Source organism: Pelodiscus sinensis, chromosome 2 (assembly GCF_049634645.1).
Source record: "Pelodiscus sinensis isolate JC-2024 chromosome 2, ASM4963464v1, whole genome shotgun sequence".
Taxonomy (NCBI): domain Eukaryota; kingdom Metazoa; phylum Chordata; order Testudines; family Trionychidae; genus Pelodiscus; species Pelodiscus sinensis.
Genome location: NC_134712.1, coordinates 31,488,724 through 31,502,790, shown reverse-complemented (window position 1 = coordinate 31,502,790; position 14,067 = coordinate 31,488,724). Strand labels below are relative to the sequence as shown.

The following is a 14,067-nucleotide window of genomic DNA, read 5'->3' as shown; positions in this document are numbered from 1 at the left end:
GCCGTTGGTCCGGCGACAGGGTGTCCGCGAGCTGGGGTGTCTCCTCCTCCTCGGCGTCCGGGACCCTAGGGCCTAACCTGGGCTCCGACGGGTAGGGCGCGACCACCATGCCTTCTCGCTCCCGCCAAGGTTTGAGGAGGTTCACATGGTATATTTGTTTTTTTCTTCGCCGGTCCGGCTGATGAACCTCATAGGTGACTGGGCCCACTCGTCGGGAGACCTCATACGGCCCCTGCCAGCGGGCCAGCAATTTTGACTCCTCTGAGGGGAGTAACAGCAGCACCCGATCCCCGGGTTCAAACACTCTTTCCTGGGCTCCCCGGTTATACCCTCGCTCCTGTGTTCGCTGGGCCGCCTGTATGTTCTCTTGAGCCAAGGCCCCCACCTGCGTGAGTCTCTCCTGGAGTCGGAGCACGTACTGCAGAAGCCCGACCGAGGAGGAGGGGGTCCGTTCCCAGGTCTCTCTAATCAGATCGAGGACGCCCCGAGGTCGTCTGCCGTACAGGAGCTCGAAGGGGGAAAACCGAGTGGAGGCCTGCGGCACCTCCCGCACCGCCATCAAGAGCAAGGGGATGAGCTGGTCCCAGTGCTTCATGTCCGGTGGAGGGAATCTTCTCAGCATCCCCTTCAGGGTGCGGTTGAACCGCTCTACCAGCCCGTCGGTTTGGGGGTGGTAGACGGAGGTCTGTAGTTTGTGAATACCCAGGAGGTCGCAGACCTGACGCAGCAACCGGGAGGTAAAGTTCGTTCCTTGGTCGGTCAATAGTTCCCGAGGTAGCCCCACCCAGGCAAAAATCCTCACCAACTCATTCGCGATCGTGCGGGCACGGGTGTTTCGAAGGGGGACGGCCTCAGGGAACCGGGTTGCATAGTCCATGATCGTTAAAATATATCGAAATCCCGCCGCGCTCCGTGGAAAGGGCCCCACTATGTCCAAGGCGATCCTTTCGAAAGGGGTTCCCACCACGGGCAAAGGGACGAGGGGAGCCTTCGGCACCCCGGGGGCTGCGGCGAGCTGGCAGGCTGGACATGACTGGCAATAGTCTTTGACCTCTTTGTACACCCCGGGCCAGAAGAAGCGGGCCAAGACTCGGGCCAGGGTCTTCTCATGTCCGAGGTGCCCGGCGGCCGGAAGGTCGTGCGCCAACCTCAGCACGGTTCGTCGATGGACCCGGGGTACCAACAACTGGGCCTCTTCTTCTTGCGTCTGCGGGTTCCGCCCGACCCGGTAGAGCCGGTCGGCTCGTAGCTCAAACCGGGGCCAGTGTGCCGCCCTCTGTGGATCCACCACCGTCCCATCAACACAAGCAAGCTGGACGTAGGCCTCCCGCAGAGTGGGATCCTCCCGCTGGTCACGGGGAAAATCGGCCGAGTCCAGTGCAATCGGCACGTCCTCCGTGTCTGCGCGCCCTGGGTCGGCCGGGCCAGATGCGTCGCGCTGGGTGGGGCCGTCCCGGTCGAGCGACCCCGGCGGTCGGTCTGCCTGGAGTTCCTCTCCTAGGAGTTCCACATGGGGCTCGGTCGGCGCTGGTGAGTCTGTAATGAGAGCTGTAAGACCTGGCCAGTCGCGACCCAGCACCATAGGGTATGGTAGGTGCGGCACCACGCCCACCCGCATCATTCGGGTGACTCCCCGGACACTCAAGGGGAGCCGGACCTGAGGATAGGTCTTCACATCCCCATGGACGCATCGCAGCTGCAGCTCCCCCTCGGGCGCCGCGGTGTCAGGCAGTACGTCGGGGCGGATAAGCGTCTGGCTGCACCCCGAGTCAAGGAGGGCAAACACCGTGGGGTCCCCCGCGGGTCCCCGCGTGGTCAGGGACGGGGAGCTAGCCGGCGGAGTCGGGGCGGCCCCCATACCGGCCTGGTCCTGCCCCGCCATCTCCTGAAGGGTCTGGCGGTACTGGGCCTCCAGCTGCTGTACCAGCCTCTGCTGTTGTCGGAGCTGCGCTGCCAATCGTTGGGCTCGCAGCTTCACCGGTGGCGGTCGCCCCTCAGTCAGTCCTTCAGGCATTGTCTCCCCCTCCATGGCCCTCCCGCCCAAGGTCGCCGAGAGGGGAGGAGGGAAACCCCACAAGCTTCTCTCTTTTTGCAGGGTTTTTTTTTTTTTTTTTTTTTTTTTTTTGATTAGGGTCCACTGAGGCACACGCGGAGCCCTTACATCAGGGCCGGGATCGCGTAGCTTCAAATGCCCACATTCTCCACCATCTGTGAGGGGGTCACTCACCACCGTAGCGGGGGTCCGTCGTCTGTCCCCGGAATCAGTCCATTCCGCCCGCACCGGCCCCCGCTCACGTGGCGTTTCCCCTCTGGATTCTTCTAGTCGCGTTGCTCTCTTCGCCACACTGCCCTCCGGCAGTGCCCAAGTCACTCGCTCTGAGCCCCCCTTCCGGGGGATTGGTGTCTCTCCAGCAGGCCTGTTCGCAGGCCTAGCAGGCTGGCCGATTGGCTGTCCGAGCGCCCTGGCCCAGCCTGAGTCTCTAGCCCTGCCCCAGCTCCAGAGAGCGTCCTGCTCCCTCGGCAGCCAGGCTCACGGCCTTGCCACAGGCCTAGCAGGCTGTCTGGTTGGCTGTCCAAGCGCCCTGGCCCAGCCTGAGTCTCTAGCCCTGCCCCAGCTCCAGAGAGCGTCCTGCTCCCTCGGCAGCCAGGCTCACGGCCTTGCCACAGGCCTAGCAGGCTGTCTGGTTGGCTGTCCAAGCGCCCTGGCCCAGCCTGACTCTCTAGCCCTGCCCTAGCTCCAGAGAGCGTCCTGCTCCCTCGGCAGCCAGGCTCACTCTGCCTTGGCTGAAGCAGCCCTGCCCTTTTATAGCCCCCAGCTGGGCCTTAATTGGCCAACGCCGCCCAGCTGGGCTGAACTCCCCGGGCCTGCTCCAGGCTGGGGTTTGGCTCTTAAGGGGCCAGTACAGGGCAGCTGCCCTGTTACAATCACTAATCAGAAACCTGTAGAGCACCAAATGCAATAGCATCTACAAACAGCAGAACTGAATTTGTTCTCTAAACAATCATCTTGCAAAGAATATGTGTCATTCAAAAGAGCAGTGGAGGCCTGCATTGGAGTTTTGCAATTATGATAGCATTTGCTTCACTGCAAACATCAGGTTAATAGCAATGCAGGGTTAGGGTATATTTTATTCTCTTTGAAGTAAATTTTGAATCCATCCTCTAGAACAGGGGTGGGCAATAATTTTTAATGGGGGACCATTTCAAGATTTTGGCAAGTGGTCAAGGGCCATACTTCTATGGAGGAGGTGTGGAGTCTGGGATGCAGTTTGGGTGCAGAAGGGAGCTTGGAGTAGGGGATTGGGATGCAGGAGGGGTGTGGGTTCTGAGAGGGAGTTTGGGTCAAGGAGAGGGCTATGATCTGGGGCAGAGGCTTGGGGTGCATGGTCCAGGAGAGCATAAGGGTGCAAGAGCAGATTCTGGCCTGGGGGAGGGGTGTAGGAGAGGGAGCAGGGTCTGGAAGGGAGTTGTGGCCTGGGACAAGGTAGAAACAGGGATACAGAGGATTTGGGTGGAGTCCTGGGGCAGGTAATCAAAGTGGGAGAGAGGAGATGGGGTGCCAGAGGCAGGCTTTGGCTGGGAGGTGCTTACCTAGGTGACTCCCAACCAACAGCCCTGCAGAACCCTGGGGCAGAGTGTCTGCTGCTATCGAAGTCTGCAGGCTGCTCCACATGGCTCCGCTCAGCTCCTATTGGCTGGAAACTGGGCTATGGGAGCTGAGAGATTTTGCTGAGGGGTGGAGGCAGTGTATGAAGACTTCCTCCTCCCTCCCCAGCTATCCAGAGAGGAGAGTAGTTGTCTGTTTACAGCATGAACTGTTCTCCGCCTAAGGATTCTGGCGAGGAGGCCGCAGGCTAGATCTGGTGGCTTGGCGGGCTGGACCCGGCCCGCTGGCAGCCTCCTGCCCACTCCTATTATAGAATCACAGAATCATAAGACTGGAGAGAACCTCAAGGGGTCATCAAATGCACTCATGTGTATCAGCAGGACTCAACTGTGTATGGTATACCTATTGAAATGTATACATTCCTTACTTAGCATGAAACCAGTTGGAAAACACTTGATGAGGATGCTGTCAAATTTGCAACAAAATTGGCACAAGCTGCACTCACAACAAATGTGAAGTTGGTCCACTAAACAAAGCTAAAGAAGCAGCTTGAAAGGTCATAAATGCTATTTCTTGGAAAATGTTATTGCTTTAGAAATATGTATTTAAATCCCATACTGGCTGCCTTAAGATGTGGCAACAGTTCACTGTTATTGCAAGCCAAAGGAAATGTTCTTGTGGTATATAATTTTCTCCCTGAGAATGGAGGACACAAAGGTAGGAGAGTTAGCTCACTATTGCTAAGCTACACTCAGATTATGTCTAGACTACATCCCTCTGTCAGCAGAGGGATGTAAATTAGACATACCGACATTGCAATGAAGCAGGGATTTAAATATCCCATACTTCATTTGAATAAAAATGTCCACCGCTTTTTGCCAACGCAGCACTTTGCTGGCAAAAAGCGTCAGTCTAGAAGGGGATCGGTCGACAAAGAAAGCCTTTGTCAACCAATCCCTTATGCCTCGTAAAATGAGGTTTACAGGATTGGTCGAAAAAGGCTTTCTTTGTTGACTGATCCCCCTCTAGACTGCCACTTTTTGCCGGCAAAGAGCCACATTGGCAAAAAGCGGCAGCCATTTTTATTCAAATGAAGCACGGGATATTTAAATCCCCGCTTCATTTGCAATGTCGGTATGTCTAATTTACATCCCTCTGCCGACAGAGGGATGTAGTCCAGACACACAGTCAGAGTCTGCAGCTCCTATAGCCTCAATTGTGGTATTTAGGAGCTTTTCTAGCTCTAAACACCGGGGGGTGAGAGGGAAAGGAAAGATGAAAGAGAAAACAAAAGAGTAATTGTTTCAAATATTTCTCCAGAGTATATAAATTCAGTACTGGCCAGTATATCTAGTGCTGCAAGCAAAGCATATTTAAAACAATCAAATTACTGGAAAATTTAGCAGATTTTTTTAAATGGATGCATATATATACAGCAGCAGAACAGATAGTGTCACATATGCTGCTGGAGTAGTCGAACACTTCCAGTATGAGCCTTTGTGTAAATTGCTTATAATTTTCCACAGTGTTTGCACTGCACTTTTCTATGTTTCTTTTTTGCTTTTGCCTGTGTTCTTGTCTTTATTGACTGTAACCACTAACAATAACATCCTTTTAGAACTCTGCATAAAACCTAACCATTCCACTTCCCATATTAATCTATGAGGGTATGTCTACACTGCAAAGTTAATTCGAAATAACAGCCATTATTTCGAATTAACTTTAATAGCGTCTATACATGCAAACCACTATTTTGAAATTAATTAAAAATGGTGGAGCGCTTAATTCAAATTTGGTAAACCTCATTCTACGAGGAGTAACGCCAAATTTGAAATAGCTATTTTGAATAAAGTGCTGTGTAGACACTTCGAAATAGGGGGCCTCCAGCCCTTCCCAGGGAGCCCTGGTGGCCACTCTGGACACAACCAAGAAAACTTACTCTCCTCTCCCCCAGCCCCAGAACCATTAAAGGGTTAGACTCTGGCCACAGTGCCTGTGCCAGCTCCAAGCCTGCCAGCCCAGAGCCAGCAGTGGACACCGGGGCCTCTGACCCAGTGGCCCCAAAACATGACCCAGCAAGCCACTAGCAGCCAGCCCTCCACCGCTCCCCAGGAGCAGTCTGCCAGCTCCCAGGAGCCTGCCAGGACCCAGAGAAGGCGGGCGCCTTCCTGGTCCAGGGTGGAGATCATGGACCTTATTCAAGTTTGGGGGGGATGACCCCAACGTCCATGATATCCGCACTAGATGGAGGAATGCGGCCGTCTAAGGCAGAATAGCTGCCAGCCTGGCCACCAAAGGCCACATGCTAACCCAGGAGCAGGTTTGCATGAAAATCAAGTTGGTCCAGTGAGACCCCCAATCCTGAGCCCTGAGCTTCCCTTCCCCTTTCTTCCCCTTGCTTTCCCCTTCCAGCTCCCTCCTTCCAGGTTTCCCCATCCCCTTTCCCACCCTCTTTCTTCCCCTCTCCCACCTCCTCTTCCCAGTCTCCCCAGAGGTTCATCCCCCCTCCCCAGTTTTGTTCAGTAAACCCAGATTCTATTTTTGAACACGTGTCTTTTGTTTGACATCAGGAAGGGGGGCTAGAGAGGGGTAAGTGGAAGGATGTGAAGGGTATGTCTACACTGCCACCCTAGTTCGAAATAGGGTTGTAATGTAGGCAACCGGAGTTGCAAATGAAGCCCGGGATTTGAATTTCCCGGGCTCCATTTGCATAAAGCCAGGCGCCGCCATTTTTAAATGTCCGCTAGTGTAGACTCCGTGCCGCGCGCCTATATGCAGCATGGACTAGGTAGTTCGGACTAGGAAGCCTAGTCCGAACTATCTAGTCGGTGCTGCGGCACAGAGTCTGCACTAGCGGACATTTAAAAATGGCGGCACCCGGCTTTATGCAAATGAAGCCCGGGAAATTCAAATCCCGGGCTTCATTTGCAACTCCAGTTGCCTACATTACCACCCTAGTTCAAAGTAGGATGGTAGTGTAGACATACCTTGAGGGAGGAATGGGGCACGAGCCCCCCGTGGGGAGGACCAGGGAGGCTCTGTGAGCTCCTCGGGGTGGACACTCTCCCACAGGGCTTCCTGGATCCTGACAGGCACTCAGTGGACCCCCTGGATGGCAGCCTGCAGCAAGTACAGCCAGGCTGAAGGCAACGACCCCATGAGATGGACCGGCATGCCCAGGGGGAGCTCTTGCTCCATGTGGCTGAGTGCTGTGGTGTCCCGAGTGCAGGCATTCAGGGCTCTCCAAGACAGGACTGCTTTGCTGTCCCTCATCAAGATAGACAAGCAAGTAGGGAACCGTAGGAACTGTCTGTCCGGGATGGGGGTAGGGTCCCTTTAAGCACGGAGCTCAGTTAGCCTCAGGCAGCAGCCTCACACACTAAATTCTAACCTGATGCCCTGCCGGCACTGGTTCTGGCCAGCCTTAACTTCGGTTTAGGATCCACTCAGTGTGGACACGCTATTTTGAAATAGCAAAATGCTATTTTGAAATAGTTTTTGTGCATAGATGCATTATTTCGAATTAACTTAATTCGAATTAGCTATTTCAAATTAAGTTAACTCGAATCAATGCTGTAGTGTAGACGTACCCTAAAACACTAGAGATGCTATGCTATTAGTTGTAATACAGTCCTTGTATCTTCAGTGTCTGTTCCTGCATGGAGTCTGATCAAAAGGTCCTTTGAAGTCAAAGTAAATGAGTAACACCAAAATTAAATACAGACTATTTTAAATAGTACAGCAGTTAAACATGATGACATTTTTTGTTACTTCTTCAGTACCTCATCTGAAGATCCTTATCAGAGGATCTCAAAGCACTTAAGTTAGACTTATAATAATGCTGTTGGTGTAATGACATGCCTGCTCAGTTCATTTGCAGGGAGTGAACCCAGGACTTCTAGATCTGAAAGCATAAGCTAAAGGATCATGTTTTTTAAATAGATAGCAGACTCATAAACATGTCTGGTCCCTAAGGGGGACAAAAGCTGTTAGTGTGCATTAAACAATATGGCTGCGTCTAGACTGGCAAGTTTTTCTGCAAAAGCACATGCTTTTGCGGAAAAACTTGCCAGCTGTCTACACTGGCTGCTTTGAATTTGCGCAAGAACACTGACGATCTAATGTAAGATTGTCAGTGTTCTTCCGCAAATACAATGACTCTCTCATTTGGGAAAAAGCCCTCTTGTGCAAATGATTTTGCGCAAGAGGGCCAGTGTCAACAGCTGAGAGCCATTTTGCACAAAAAAGCCCCGATGGCGAAAATGGCAATTGGGGCTTTCTTGCGCAAAACTCCAAACAGTATTTGGAGTGTCCAGATTGTCTAGATTGGCACGAGTGTCTAGATTGGCACGGACACTTTTCCGCAAAAAGTGCTTTTGCGCAAAAGCATCCATGCCAATCTAGACACTCTTTTCCACAAATGCTTTTAACTGAAAAACTTTTCTGTTAAAAGCATTTGCGGAAAATCATGCCAATCTAGACGCAGCCTATCAGTAGCACCATATTCAAGAGCAAGAGTTTTTCAACTATATTTTCATTTGCAGACCCCTAAAAAATTCAAATGAAGATGCAGACTATTGAAAACCACTCTTTTGGAGGAATAGAGTGAAGTATTGAAGGTTAAGTAACCAGTATATGGTGAGTCAGTTACCGAAAAATTATTTATATTTGGAGTGTTTTGGATAAGAAATACATGCGCTGGTGAACAAAAGCTGAGAACCAAATTAAAAATAAAACTAAAAATGAAAATTATTTTGCCTTGAATATGCAGTAAGTAAACACAGTATCTAGAATTATCAAATGATCGAGTGGGTAAGATGAGGAGAGGTCTCTGTTTTCCTTTTTTATGTCAACCAAATGTTCTACCTGAAGATCCCATAAAAACTCCTTTCCTCATTTTCAGCATCATATATTTGTCTATTCATTTCAATTCTGAAGTGCACAAAGAAAAATAAAAGTCCAGAAGAGAGCTATCAAGTAGAACCATTAAAAAGATTTCAGAGGATTTGTAGCAAACAACAATAATAAGTGAAAACATTAACTATGGTTCAAATCATAGGCAATGTAATTTAAAGGCTGATAGAGTGGACTACAGTGACTGTAATGATTCAAAATCCATTTGTTTTTGAAAAAAGTTGATAAGCTCATAGAAAATTATGAAAACCATCTAATACGTACCCTTCCCCTGAAGCTTCCCCAGTGTAAGTGGCAAGACTTATTTTTATGCAGGATGCTGGGAACACTAGTTGGGAGAAGCTATTTATACCAAATAGGAGAATCCCTGTGAAGAAAGTAAATACTGTTTGGAGTTGCACTGCTAGAATGGTTGACCTAAGCTTATAAAGCCCATCTTCTGCCATGTTCCATCTGCAAGCCCAGAGGCATGCTTTTTATGAATTCTTTATTTGTAAAGAAATATCCCTGAAAACTAAACCACAACTTGCCATCTGCCATATCTCGTGCATCCTAATTCACCCAGTAAGTACAGGAGATGTTTTTATTACTCATTACTACATGAGGATTGAAAAGATCCCCTTAAGTATATTGTACACTTTGGAATGCTGCTGTAAATCAATCTTCATGGCTATGTCTAGACTACAGGCTTCTTTTGGAAGAAGCTTTTCTGGAAAAGATCTTCCGAAAAAACTTCTTCTCAAAGAGAGCGTGCATCGAAAAAGCAGTTTGCTTTTTAGAAAGAGAGCATCCAGACTGAAAGGATGCTCTCTCGCATGTAAGCTGTGATTGCTATGAACGGAATGCCCACCAGGGCACCAGTGCTTTTTCCTCTTTCCACTTCTTCCAAAACTCCCTCTTCCCTGTCCACACACGCCTTTTTGCAAAAGAGCTCTTTCACAAAAAGGCTTCTTCCTCATAGAATGAAGATTACCAATGCCAGAAAAACCCCTCTGTTCTTTCGATTTTCTTGTGGACAATTGCAATTGCAGTGTGGATGTTCCTCAATTTTTGTCAGAAAAACAGCCGTTTTTCTGACAAAACTCTGTAGTGTAGACATTCCCCATGTTAGTGACAGAGGGCCAAATTTTCATCTTATGATTTTGCAACGCTATGTTATGACACTGCATTTATTGTTGTTAGTATTTGTTTGTATTATTATAGCATATAGCAACTCTAGTCATGGACCAGAATATTTTAAAAAACACAGATAAGAAAAGACATTCCCTGCCGCAAGGGTTTTATGATCTAAGATAAAAAATACAGAATATAGACAGATGGGGTGGGGCATACAGGAGAACACTGTGATATTTTAAAGAGTACAACTTCATACTGTAATTACTTTGACCTAAATAGTTATCTGCTTTATGCAGGTGCATTAGGGCGCATAGGGATGCTATGCACTCACTTGTAGGAAAGGAATTTACACACTTAGGCTATGTCTACACTGTCAGGTTCTTGCACCATAAATATTCAAATGAGGCTAAGCGTGGAATATCGCTGAGCCTCATTTGCATATCTAATGAGCCGCCATTTTGCAGAAGAGGCTCTCGCGCCAGAAGGAGCTGTCTACACTGTCCCTTCTTGCACAAGAAAAACCCTCTTGTTCAATGCCGTTATTCCTGAAAATAATCGGCGTAGAAGCATTGCGCAAGAGGGTTTTTCTTTTGCAAGAAGGGGCAGTGTAGACAGCTCCTTCTGGCGTAAGAGCCTCTTCCGCAAAATGGCAGCTCATTAGATATGCAAATGAGGCTCAGAGATATTCCACGTTTAGCCTCATTTGCATATTTCTGGCACAAGAATCCCCCAGTGTAGACATAGCCTTGCTGTGTGTCTTTAATGGTCTTATTTCCAAATTCATGGTGGGTTCCCTAATGACCCTGCCTGGTGCAAAATATAAATAGCAGTGAAATATTGCTCAAAAGAGGCACGGCATGAATCATCTTTTGATATGGAGTGTCGGGCAGCTGGAAGTGACAGTGTTTGCACAACACAACATGTAATTTTGGGCTGCTTATGCAGCTGTTGTAGTTAAATCTCAGCCTGCATTTAAGTTAAATTGCTGTGACTGAAAGTCAGCTGACCAAACCCATCTTACTTTAGAGTGGCAGTGCAAAGCTCTTTGCTGACTTCTGTAAGGAACCAGTGTTGTCCCTGCCTGGATAATGAACTAGGCTAATCACTCAAAATCTAAATGGTGAGTAGATACTTCTTGGTGTGCTTGCATGTTATTTGAACAGAAGCTTTGTCCTTGCCAGCCATTTCTATTTGTTCAGGCTAGATCTGTACACTGATCTCTACAACTGCCAGGCCTGGAGAACAAACACTCTTTAAGATTTAGATTTGTGATTGTCCTGCCAGCCAAAGGAAGAAGGAATAAAGATGAGGAAAGATAGAACAGTGGTTAGCTACTTGCTGGAGATATGGATGCAAGTTCCTGCTCAGTAGTGCACTTTCGATATGCCATTGAGCAAGGCACTTAGCTTATTTGTACCTCAGTTCACTGTCTGTTAAATGGGCTTAGACTTGAGATGGCTATAGGTGCGAAGCCAAGAAACCAGTATTGATATTGGAAAAAGGGGGCTGATGAATAGTGACCCCTGCCATATGATAGAGCATGGAACTGTATGGATCTGATGCTGTTCTCAAGCAGCTGGTGTGAAGCAAGAAACAGTCTACACATAGCTCATGAGTTCCACAGTGTTGTTCATATTGTTTTGTATGAACACAACTCAGACTATGGCCTAGTAGCAAATGCAGATTGAACCTTTCTAGTCTGGTACTCTCTGGTCTGGCAGCATCTGTGGTCCAGCAAGATTTGAGTTAGCCAGATGTCCACTTATCATGGGTGTGGCCAACTTTCCCATGGTCTCATAAAGTTTGTTTATAGCTACCTGTCCTGGCTCTCAGTGGATTAGCTCTAATTTACCCCTAAATGTCTTCTAAGAGCCCAATAACAGCAGAAGTATTGGTACTGCTACTAGATAATATTGACCTCCCGTGGTTCAGCAAATTCTCTGGTTTGGCACCAGTCAGGTCCCAAGAATGCCAGATTAGAGCGTTTCAATTTGCACTTCACTGTGCATATTGCTTTTGGTATTTTATACTCACAATTCAAGCTGTTTTGAATGTAAACAAAAATCACATGGTGTGGATCTGTTCCTTGACTGGATACAAAATGTAAGTTAGAATTGTAATTCTAGAGCAACTATGATTATAAATTCAAAATTCCGTCTCTTTGAAATCTACAGTATTTTTTCAGAACCAGCTATTCTTGACATGAACACAGCTGAAGTGATTTTATTAAATAGATGTTTACAAAAATGCTTGCAGTATTCATTCAGTTCTACTTATGCCACTGGGTGGCACTCTTAGCAGAAAGGCAAAGGAGAGAATGCAGATGGAAGCTGAATTAACTATTCATCTCAAAAGATAATATTTCAATATACATTGGTCTCTATGTTGGAAAACTTGTCCTCCCTTTTTCTCATGGAGAAAGTGTTTCAATCCACATGGCTGTCAGACAACCTGACATCTTTCATCGGCACTAAATTAATTTTAAAGGCTCAGAAACAGAGAAGTACTGAATCCTGAGTGGATGGTCAATTTGTAATTAAACCTTGCATATGAATAATTAGGAGTACCATGTTACTACAATTATTTCTGAGTACTATTGATTTAAAATTCAAAGCATCTGAAGAAAAAACACCTATCAAACCCCCAAATGCATCCATGCAGGGTAATGCGGCATTAAATATTCACTTTTAAGTGTTCACTTTTTTTTAATTGTATCCTTTGGTATATATGGTTGTGACTATTTTCTTCCACTATTTGATCTGAGGAAGTGGGTCTAGCCCACGAAAGCTCATCATCTAATAAATCATCTTGTTAGTCTTTAAAGTGCTACATAGTCCTGCATTTTGCTTCAGCTACACCAGACTAACACGGCTACATTTCTATTAAATAGCTGTGTTGGATTGTTAGAGAAGTTACATTAGAATCCATAAAATCCAAGTTTTTAGTGGGAACTTAAGGTAGTTGAAGGAGAAAATGCACCACAATAATTAGAAAAATGGTTGTCAGAGAGCATTGGCACAAAGATCCTTATATGGAGAGGAATATCATAATAGCTAGGAAGCTCAGCCTTAATCTGCTTGGTGGATGCACAATAGTGGGACAGTTAGTGGATTGAAAGGCTGAGGTCAAAGGCATTCCTGAAGCCAAGAGAAAAAAGCAGTGTTATATAACAAAGGAAAATTCTCATCTCACAGCAAAAGTCTCTTCCTCTTGCTTCCATTCATGTTTCTGAGGAGGAAATCTGAAACAATAATTCAATATGTAGCAAAATTGAAAGCACCAGGAACAGATGAATCTATTGTTCAATCCAAAATCCAATAAAAAAATTGCAACATTTGAACAAATATGTTACCTTGAGCAACAATGTTACTGAGTAATCTGAAACTGTCAGTAGATAGTTATATTATGATTAAGGTTTATGCTATTGTTTGCTGTCTTTAACTTTGTGCTGTGGTAATGATTTATTGTTTTCATGTGTGGCATTTATCATATTCAGGCCATCACAAATCTGCCTACCAATAATAGGATATCTTGAGACTTCTTCTAGATCAGATAATGTATACCAGTAGGATTTTGCTTAACATTTGTGGATACTAATGTAGAGTATAGAGGAACACACTCTGCCAGTATGCAGCTCAGCTAGACTCCCTCCCAGAACCCCAGGATATGTACTTTATATTAGAACTAATATTGTGCCAAACATCCATAACCATAAGAAGAACTGAACAAGGCCAGCTTTATGCCCTGGGCACATTTTTAACTAGGATTTTAATCTTGAATTGTCTTGTGGGAATTGAGCATGTTTGGATAAAATCTTTGGATGCCAAATATTTTGTTTTGCTTGCATAAATAAAGCGACTTAAAAGAAAATCTGTCCCATCAGATAATATCAAAAAGCCTAAGAACTGCATGCAATTGCAAGGAAGAATAAAGTACTGAAAGCAATGGGAGCATTTCAGATATGGATGAAATTAAATGAGATAGGAAGCTGCCAATTTAGCAGTGTATTGTATTGTGCATTACGAATCTTTTAACAATCTATGTCTTGCCCATGTGAGCTGCTTTTTCTGTGTCATGCTCCACTCCCCTGGAGGGGGAAGTTTCAGCAAAATATCAGATCTCATGAGGGCACACTGGCATTATTTAAAATTATGACAGCTAGTGGGAAATGACCAATTTTCTAAAAACTGATTGGCAGCTTTAATACCTAACTCTTACATTAAAGTGTTATCAGACATTAGTGTTAATATCTGGTTGAAACTAGTGGGGACAGAGGAATGTTTAATTCTGTTTTAAGTTGCCTGCAAGCTACAGAAGTGAACACTCCATCATTTACATATGGTTCATGCTTGGAAGGTTTCCTTCACAATGTTAGAAATGTTCTCTATAAACAAAACTAAACCTACCTTTTGCCGAAACTGCATGTTGTA

At 46.6% G+C, this 14,067-nt stretch overlaps 1 long non-coding RNA gene across 4 annotated transcripts in view; it reads left to right on the top strand.

Moving 5' to 3' along the window:
• Positions 1-14,067, top strand: part of LOC142826967 (uncharacterized) — a 30,472-nt gene that overhangs the window by 4,473 nt on the left and 11,932 nt on the right. For 3 of the 4 annotated variants that reach the window (XR_012901272.1, XR_012901273.1, XR_012901275.1), the window contains exons 2-3: positions 8,152-8,245; positions 10,664-10,757. This is a non-coding gene — a long non-coding RNA (uncharacterized LOC142826967). The remainder of the gene's footprint in view (positions 1-8,151; positions 8,246-10,663; positions 10,758-14,067) is intronic. The other variant, XR_012901274.1, reaches the window with a different exon arrangement.